Source organism: Boleophthalmus pectinirostris, unplaced genomic scaffold, assembly GCF_026225935.1.
Source record: "Boleophthalmus pectinirostris isolate CB_2022bp ecotype Guang Dong unplaced genomic scaffold, ASM2622593v1 HiC_scaffold_15, whole genome shotgun sequence".
NCBI classification, from domain to species: Eukaryota; Metazoa; Chordata; class Actinopteri; order Gobiiformes; family Gobiidae; genus Boleophthalmus; species Boleophthalmus pectinirostris.
Genome location: NW_026571070.1, coordinates 35,576,161 through 35,586,402, shown reverse-complemented (window position 1 = coordinate 35,586,402; position 10,242 = coordinate 35,576,161).

Below are 10,242 nucleotides of genomic sequence, written 5' to 3'. Positions count from 1 at the left end.
TATAAACCCACCTGTAATTGAACAAATATAAGGCAGATCTGTTTAATGTCATACTGTGGAATATTCCAGGCAGAGCAATAATGTATCCATAGAAACAAGCAAGTGATGGACCATCACTTGCATCTTTAACTTAAATGCTTAACTTTAACCTAAACCCAAATGTTTACCTAAACCATAACCCCTTTCCTAACATTAAATCAAAGTTCTTAACCTTTGCTTCTTTTGAACGACCAGATGCAGCAGATCATCCCTCCAGACCCGACATTAACCATGTCAAATCAAAATGACAGATTTTTAATGAAGTTATTTACTGTGTTTAAGTGAAACGAGCCAGAACCTATCACATTTGTCTTTGTTTTTGTGTTGAAAAGCTTTGACGCACAGTGGGAGGAGGCGTCAGGCTCCCATGGGTGCACAGGTGTCAGGTGAGGGCAGGGTGGGGGAGGAGGGAGCGGAAGGGGAGGATGTGTTGGTGATTTGGTGTCATGTTTTTGCTGCAGTGCCATGACTCGGCAGAATGTGCTTATCTTCTTCACACAAAACTGGGTGACATGAAAGTTCCAAAAAGTGTACTCAAGTAAGAGTAGAGATACTCCAAAATATCAAGCAAAATTAAAAGTAGTGAAAGTAAAATAAATAAATAAATAAACAAAAACACTTTTCACTTTGATTGAATCTACAGTACTAAGTAACTGTAAGAGTAACTGTAACATGTGATTTATAATTAAAGTTAATGTCATTTGAAGGACAAAACATTCAGTAATGCACAAATCTGATCTTTTCAAAGCACAGACAGAAAAATTAGACAAACTAAATCATATCTGAAAGTTCCAGTCATTCCATATTGTCACAAAAAGATTTTGTCACTTTAGACTTATTCACAGTGCGAAGAGGAAGCACAATTTTTACTCAAGTAAGAATACTGTTACTGTAAAAGAAATGTACATAATGGAAAGTTTTCTCTCAGTCTGTCTATGTGTAAATGAATGTGGTTTGTAGCTGAGGCCCAGATCAGTACCATGTGTAAAGGCCTTGGTCATGGTCACACAAGTGTCTCCACCCTCAGGAAGCCCTTTGTTGTACTGTCCTCAAATGTAAGTTCAGCTGATTGACACAAGTCCATACGACAAAAGCCACTCAGCTTTGAAATGTATGTACCTTGTATTTCTGTATAAATATTCAGAACTCAGAAGGAGTGACTTGGAAAGGTGACTCAAGAGAGATACTGAAAGGCTGTGGCCCCGTCCATATCCACTAAAACAAAGTGTGTACTCCAAAAACTCACCGGGCCTCACAAATGGATTATTATTCAACATCAGTTTATCATCAGTTATTCCACAGCAGTTTCGCTGTACTACATAATACTCAAGTAAGAGTACTGGTTCACTGTACAGTATATTACTCAAGTAAGAGTACTGTTACACATTACTATCTGTTACTCAAATAAGAGTACTGTTACACTGTACTATATAATACTCAAGTAAGAGTACTGTTACGTTTACATTGTGCGATATAGATTACTCTGGTAGGATACACATGTGGTGTATGAAAAATACTGCAAGAGCAACAATTGTGTAAAAAAGGTACTCAAGTAACAGTTGTTCAGTAAATGTACCCACCTGGGCTTTTGAGGTCAAGGCCACAGTTCTTAAACATTAAACAAAAAATAACCAATCCAAGCAACAAGAGCAACAGGTAGCTCCTGGAGACAGTTCGTGTTTTCACAATAGGCCTACAAAACATTTGAACCTGCTTTCTATGCTAAGGAATAAATCATAGAACATGATTTTCAACATTAAATGGTAGAACTTTCTTTTCTATTCCCATGTGTGTTATATGTGTGTAATGGTCAGTGGTGCAGTAGGTTCATGTTGGTCCATGTGTGTGTACTAGTCTATGTGCTCTGACACTTGTTCTGATACAACTCAACATCATTCTAAAGACATTCAGGAAAGGTTCATTTCTGTCCTGTGAATGGGACTTTTTTTTTTTTTTACTACTGATACCTGCTCAAATGAGTATCAAGTTTGAATTTTAGTTTTAGTTTTAGTTTGATTAGTATATTTTTGATATTTTTGACAACCCCAACCACTTACACTGTACAATATATTACTCGAGTATGGGGTGTCTGTCACCATAGGGACAGGCAGTCATGTGATTAGGTCAGGTAGAACACAGCAGAATGAAGTTTTCCAATGTATTTTTGAACAACAAAAACACCTGTAATGAATAAATACAAGGTTCATTTTACACTGTGTGCACAATTATTTAGCAAGTGGCAATTTGGACCATATCAGGATTTTTTCATTTTCTCCAACTCAACTTGAATCTTATTGGATTTACGTGCATCAGGAAATGTGTTTGTCTGAGGGTGGCTGTGGCTTTGAGTGTGTAAAAATATTGAAATTTTGATATATCATATTGTTTAATGTGATGATACAGTATTGATATCGTGGGCTGCTGTATTGATATATCACTATATTTTTTGGTATATTTTACTACATTTTTTTTTTCTACAGCACTAAAGTTTTTTTGCTTGTTCAGAGGAAGGAAACTCATTCATGCAGCACATTTGACATTTTCATTGTGATGATGACAATGATTAAAATGTTTGTGTTTCATATGAACTTGGAACAATAAGTGGTTTAACTGGTTAAGCCTGGTTAGTGGTTAAGACTTTTAGTGTCACAGCCATGATTTAACCATTATTTTTTTTATTGAACTGTATCAAATTAACTTGAAATATATTGTATCGAATCAAAAGTGCACTGTATCAAAATATGTATCGTGGCCTAGATATCGAGGTATTCTTAATGATACACAGCCCTAGTGTGGTCTGTGGATCAACACACTATATTAAAGTGTGCAGAATTATTAGGCAGCTTCTTTTACTCAGGGAAAATAGGACAAAAACACATTTAACTAACTCTGAAAAGTCAAAAAATTTAATTAAAAAGTCTTTCAGAGGGATGCAGCACTCTTTTTTGCATATATATTGGGGTGTGATCACAGAACCATCAAAAGTTTTGTTGCAAATAGTCAACAGTGTCTCAAGAAATGTGTTGAGAAAAAGATGCTAATAAACTGCAAGAGATTTGAGAAGAATCAAACATGAAGTTACCAGGAACCCATTATCCTCCAGAGCTGCCATAATCCAGGACTGCAACTTACCTGGAGTGCCCAGAAGTACAAGGTGTTCAGTGCTCAGAGACATGGCCAAGAGGAAGGCTGAAACCCAACCACCACTCAGCAAGAAACATGAGCTGAAATGTCAAAGACTTGAGCCAAGAAATATCCAAAGACAGATTTTTCAAAAGTTTTATGGACAGATGAGATGAGATTGAGGCTTGATGGAGCAGATGGATGGGCACAGAGCTCCACTTCAACACCAGTAATGTGGAGGTGGGTACTGGTATGGGCTGGTATTATTAAAGATGAGCTTGTTGGACCTTTTCAGGTTGAAGATGGTATCATAAAAAAACCCTAAATCTACTGTCAGTTTTATAAGACACTTTAAGGAAAAGTCTGCATCTTTCAAGTGATTGTCATGATTTTTACGCAAAGTCCTCCACTGCATGGCTGCCAGCAAAGACCTTAAAGATTAAAAAAATAATGACATGTGCCTCTTCCTCACCTAACCTAAACTCTATCGAGAACTTGTGGGCCCTTCTTAAACAGGAGAGTTACAGTGGCGGAAAACTGTCCACCTCTGAACAGTTTCTAGGAGGCTGTGGACGCTGCTGTGCAAAAAGTTAATCGAATGGAAGGCTTATGACCATTATTGAGAAGAACGGTGGCTATATTTATCACTTTTTTTTTTTTTTTTATGTCAGAAAGTTTATTTGTAAATTTTGAGTTGTTTACTATTCTGACACATAAAAATAAAGAACTGAGAATGGAAAATATTAATTTTCCATTTAGTTTCATAATAATTCTGCACCTTAAGTTGCCCAATAATTGTGCATACATAAATTTTCTCCTAAGAAAGCCAAAACTTTACTTTTACTTCCTTAAATATTCAGGTTTGAGGTTTATTAACATTTTGGATTGACCCAGAGCACTGTAGTTGTTCAGATATTAAATGAATCCTTATGTATACAACTTGCCTAATAATTATGCACATAAAGTAATGCAGTTCTGTGCAATATTCCAGATTAAGTAATTATATCTCCATGGAGACAAGACAAAAAATACATACACTTTTTGCCATGATGAAGGTCGAAAGGCAGAAACACGATGGCGTGATTTTTACTTTATCTTCCATGTGCTATTAAAGCCTTTTCAGTATTTTGTACTTTTTGAGCGCCTCAGTTTTTTCAGTCTTGTATTTGAGACTGGTCTGTGCACTGAAGAGCACCAGAAGGACAATTCTGTACAGTCTCTGTACGTCCAAGTAGCACTCCTGCCCCCTAAAGTTTTACAGGCACTTTTACCCATTAATCTCTCTGAGTGTAACTTGAGTATTTCCAGCAGTACTTTTGAATCTAGATGGAATGTCACAGTTAAGAGCAGTTCTCTACAGTACAAACGGCCACTGAGCCGCGTACAGACTTGTACTGTTGTGTAGAACAATAGCGTGTGCGTCTGTCTCATGACGGTAGTTAGTCTGTAGTCTGTGTGTACAACTGTTACTTCCTGATCCTGCGCCCCGGGGCCAGTGACCAGGATCCTCATTTATAAAACTTGCTTACGCAAAAATCCGTGCGTGCGCGCTTCCTACGCCAACCGCGGTATTTATTAAACTCGACTAAAGCGTGGCTCTTTGCTTAACTCTACGCCAACTCGGGACCTCCTGTAAGTTCTACGCAAAGTCTGGAGACACGGGGAAAAAGCGACACTCGTGGAGAGAAGCAGAAGTGAACAGAGTTTGAGGAAGTGTTTGATCAGAAAATCCACGTATATAGAAGAATTACCTTCAGATTTGCGCTTTAAATGTTTGGTTCGCCAAAATACGGGGAAGGGCTGTTTATTCCACTCATTATTCTCCACAGTATTATACATTTGGCACTCGTGCACGAGCGCGGTCACGTTCCCGGACTCGGTGTAGCGCAGAGTCCCACAGTCCACACCGCGACCATAGACTTCACAGTCTGTGACCAACACAGAGGACGAAATAATGACCCGACATGAGAGAAAACTCTTCCCTTGGACGCAGCAGGAGCCAGACTTTGATTTAATGAACGCAACTTTAACACTTTTACTTTAGTCTTTACGCACCGAGCGCCAGAGTGACCCGAGTCTGCTGACAACACGAAGCCCACTGCCCGAACCTGACCCCAACCAAAATCTTCCCTACATTTTTGTGTAATGGGAACTCTTGCACATGAGAGCTGCTCTCTGACTGTATGAAGAACAGAATAATGCCCGTGCCCGTCCCGACCCAGACCCACACTCACAGGTTCAGCAGTTTGGATGTTTCGTGTGGACTTTAGTTGGCAGAATAACATCTGTATCTGATGTGTTTCGTGCTAAATCTGTGTTCTCGTGTCCCTCCCTCGCTCCTTTCCCTCTCCAGGGGAGGGCATCTGAATCTCTCGCACGCGCTCATAATTTGACCATTCAGATCAGCGCGTGCACATATCTGTGTGTAAATGCATAAATACAGGGCCAGTCCTCACACACTTCATAGACAGACTTAAAAATATAGCGATAAAACTCTTGAAACAGCGAAAAAACACATGGGCTTTACTGCAAAGATGTGCTGCCTAAATATTATTTAAAAAATGATTAAATGAAAAGATGAGTCATTGTTGTCACTTTTTGTTTTGTATTTATTTATTAAACAAGGTTTAATAAAGTCTTTAATAAAGTGTTTGTCGTGATCACGTGGTGCTACGTGGAGCGTCCTCCTCCCTCTGTCCCGCGTGTCTCGGTCAAACCCACTGATTATCGGCTCATGTTTAGGGAAATCTCATTCACGAGTCACTTTACCTGCTCCTTTTATGGTGAGGTGGAGGTGTGGAGAGGGCGTGACGTGGCGTAGGTTTACGTGCGCAAATTGTAGTTGCAGGTGGGATTTATAAAGCAAAGATTGCGTGGTTTGGTGCGTGCGGTGGGTTTTCTAAATATGGAGTTTGCGTGGCGCACGCCTTGTCGTAGCTACAGACGTACGCACTAACTTACGACAACTCCTGCGCAGTTTTTATAAATGAGGCCCCAGAGCAGTCCGCCTGCTTTGTCTCACATACTACGATTTACTGAGATTTAGAGAGAATTCCAAATGATCTGCTACGTAATCTAATCCCAATATGTTTAAAACACTATACCAGTAGATGCACAACACCAACCTTCAGATCAGTGGACAAACACTGTGAGCGACCGTGGCCTTCATGAATATTAACACTGTAGTATTATCCACTGAAAGTATCAAAATGAGCCCTGTAGCTACAGTTTACCGGGATTGTAGCGCTGTAGCCTAAAGGGTGGCTATTTTGAACAATCTGTTATTTATCTTAATTTTCAAACACGGCAATAATTTGACAGACTACATTTAGCTTCATATGGGTCTAAATGATGTCTTCATTGTGTATGTAAGCTTTGGCTGATAGTGTACGTCTCTCACCATCAAAACACATGGTTTATTGTCCATACGGCTAGTTTAATCTCACTTATTTTATGAATAAGGTGTTTATAAGACATAGGAGTAACTCAGTAATCTTGTTTAGGCTCTAGTGTTCTCTGGTGGCCTCATGCACAATCGCACACATTCTGCAGTCAGGTACACAGTACATTTTATAGTGTCAAATTTACACTTATAGAGTAAACTGATGATAATAATAATAATAATAATAATAATAATAATAATAATAATAATAATAATAATAATAATAATACATCTGGCTTATATAGCGCTTTCCTGGACACTCAAGATGCTTTACAAACAAATAAAAAGTAACACTGTAGAAAACGGGGGAATCATGGGGGGAATGCCAGACTGAACAGGTATTTTAGATGTGCTTTGAAGTGCTGCAGTGTGTCTGAGTTCCTGTTGGGTTGTAGGAGTGAGTTCCAGAGGGAGGGGGCTGCGGTGGCGAAGGCTCAGTCCCCCAAGGTCCAGTGCTTTGTAGTGATGAGGGGAGTGAGGAGGCTGGTGTCGGCTGATCTGAGGTGGCGAGTGGGACAATGTAGATGGAGGAGGTCAGTGAAAGGGACTTGTACGTGATGAGGAGGACCTTGTATTGAATGTGGTATTGTACAGGGAGCCAGTGGAGTTGCTTAAGGACAGGAGTGATGTGGTCTCTGGAGAGGGTGGGGTCTCTGGAGCGGGTGTGGGTGACGAGGCGGGCGGCGGAGTTCTGGGGCCTCATTTATAAAGCTTGCTTACGCAAAAATCCGTGCGTGCGCGCTTCCTACGCCAACCGCAGTATTTATTAAACTCGATTAAGGCGTGGCTCTTTGCTTAACTCTACGCCAACTCGGGACCTCCTGTAAGTTCTACGCAAAGTGTGGAGACACAGGGAATAAGCCAGACTCGTGGAGAGAAGCAGAAGTGAACAGAGTTTGAGGAAGTGTTTGATCAGAAAATCCACGTATACAGAAGAATTACCTTCAGATTTGCGCATTTAAATGTTTGGTTCGCCCAAATACGGAGAAGGGCTGTTTATTCCACTCATTATTCTCCACAATATTATACATTTGAAACTCGTGCACGAGCGCGGTCACGTTCACGGAGTAACGCACAGTCCCACAGTCCACACCGCGACCATAGACTTCACAGTCTGTGACCAACACAGAGGACGAAATAATGACCCGACCTGAGAGAAAACTCTTCCCTTGGACACAGCAGGAGCCAGACTTTGATTTAATGAACGCAACTTTAACACTTTTACTTTAGTCTTTACGCACCGAGCGCCAGAGTGACCCGAGTCTGCTGACAACACAAAGCCTACTGCCCGAACCTGACCCCAACCAAAATCTTCCCTACATTTTTGTGTAATGGGGAACTCTTGCACATGAGAGCTGCTCTCTGACTGTATGAAGAACAGAATAATGCCCGTGCCCGTGCCCGTCCCGACCCAGACCCACACTCACAGAGGTCAGACCCAGACCCACACTCACAGGTTCAGCAGTTTGGATGTTTCGTGTGGACTTTAATTGGCAGAATAACATCTGTATCTGATGTGTTTCGTGCTAAATCTGTGTCCTCGTGTCCTCGTATCTCTCGCTCCTTTCGTTCTCCAGGGGAGGGCATCTGAATCTCTCGCACGCGCTCATAATTTGACCATTCAGATCAGCGCGTGCACGTATCTACGTGTATATGTATATATATACACAGGGCCAGTCCACACACACATCATAGACAGACTTAAAAATATAGCGATAAAACTCTTGAAACAGCGAAAAACACATGGGCTTTACTGCAAAAATGTGCTGCCTAAATATTATAAAAAATGATTAAATGAACAGATGAGTCATTGTTGTCACTTTTAGTTTTGTATTTATTTATTAAACCTTGTTTAATAAAGTCTTTAATAAAGTCTTTGACGTAACTGCGTGGTGCTGCGTGGAGCGTCCTCCTCCCTCTGTCCCGCTTGTCTCGGTCATATGTTTAAAACACTATACCAGTAGATGCACAACACCAACCTTCAGATCAGTGGACAAACACTGTGAGCGACCGTGGCCCTTCATGAATATTAACACTGTAGTATTATCCACTGAAAGTATCAAAATGAGCCCTGTAGCTACAGTTTACCGGGATTGTAGCGCTGTAGCCTAAAGGGTGGCTATTTTGAACAATCTGTTATTTATCTTAATTTTCAAACACGGCAATAATTTGACAGACTACATTTAGCTTCATATGGGTCTAAATGATGTCTTCATTGTGTATGTAAGCTTTGGCTGATAGTGTACGTCTCTCACCATCAAAACACATGGTTTATTGTCCGTACGGCTAGTTTAATCTCACTTATTTTATGAATAAGGTGTTTATAAGACATAGGAGTAACTCAGTAATCTTGTTTAGGCTCTAGTGTTCTCTGGTGGCCTCATGCACAATCGCACACATTCTGCAGTCAGGTACACAGTGCATTTTATAGTGTCAAATTTACACTTATAGAGTAAACTGATAATAATAATAATAATCATAATAATAATAATAATAATACATCTGACTTATATAGCGCTTTCCTGGACACTCAAGATGTATCTACGTGTATATGTATATATATATACACAGGGCCAGTCCACACACACATCATAGACAGACTTAAAAATATAGCGATAAAACTCTTGAAACAGCGAAAAAACACATGGGCTTTACTGCAAAAATGTGCTGCCTAAATATTATAAAAAATGATTAAATGAACAGATGAGTCATTGTTGTCACTTTTAGTTTTGTATTTATTTATTAAACCTTGTTTAATAAAGTCTTTAATAAAGTCTTTGACGTAACTGCGTGGTGCTGCGTGGAGCGTCCTCCTCCCTCTGTCCAGCTTGTCTCGGTCAAACCCTCTGATTATCGACTCATGTTTAGGGAAATCTCATTCACGAGTCACTTTACATGCTCCTTTTATGGTGAGGTGGAGGTGTGAAGAGGGCGTGACGTGACGTGGGTTTACGTGCGCAAATTGTAGTTGCAGGTGGGATCTATAAAGCAAAGATTGCGTGGTTTGGTGCGTGCGGTGGGTTTTCTAAACATGGAGTTTGCATGGCGCACGCCTGCCGTAGCTACTAGGCGTACGCACTAACTTACGACAACTCCTGCGCAGTTTTTTATAAATGAGGCCCCTGGATGTATTGCAGTTTTTGGAGTTGGGTGGAGGGGAGAGCGTACAGAGGGCTGTTGCAGTAGTCGAGTCTGGAGGAGATAAAGGCATGAATGAGTATTTCTGCGGTGGGTTGAGAGAGGGAGGGGTGGAGACGGGTGATGTTGCGAAGGTGGAAAAAAGATGTTTTGGTGATGTGACTGATGTGGGCTCTGAATGAGAGGGTAGGGTCCATGATGATGCCGAGGTTGTAACCAATGAAGAGGGAGATGTTCTGAGCAGAGGGGAGGAGAGCTTTGGGTCCAGTGATGAGTAGTTCTGTTTTATTGCTGTTAAGTTTGAGGAAGTTATGGCCCATCCAGGTTTTAATGTCAGATAAGCAGTTTGTAATGGTGGAGAGAATGACTGGGGGGATAGATAGGGGTGACAGTAGCTCAGTTGGTAGAGCATTCGCCCACTGATCTGAAGGTTGGAGGTTCGAATCCAACTCTCAACATAAACATCACAGGTTGAGCCATCAGATTCACTGAACCACAGG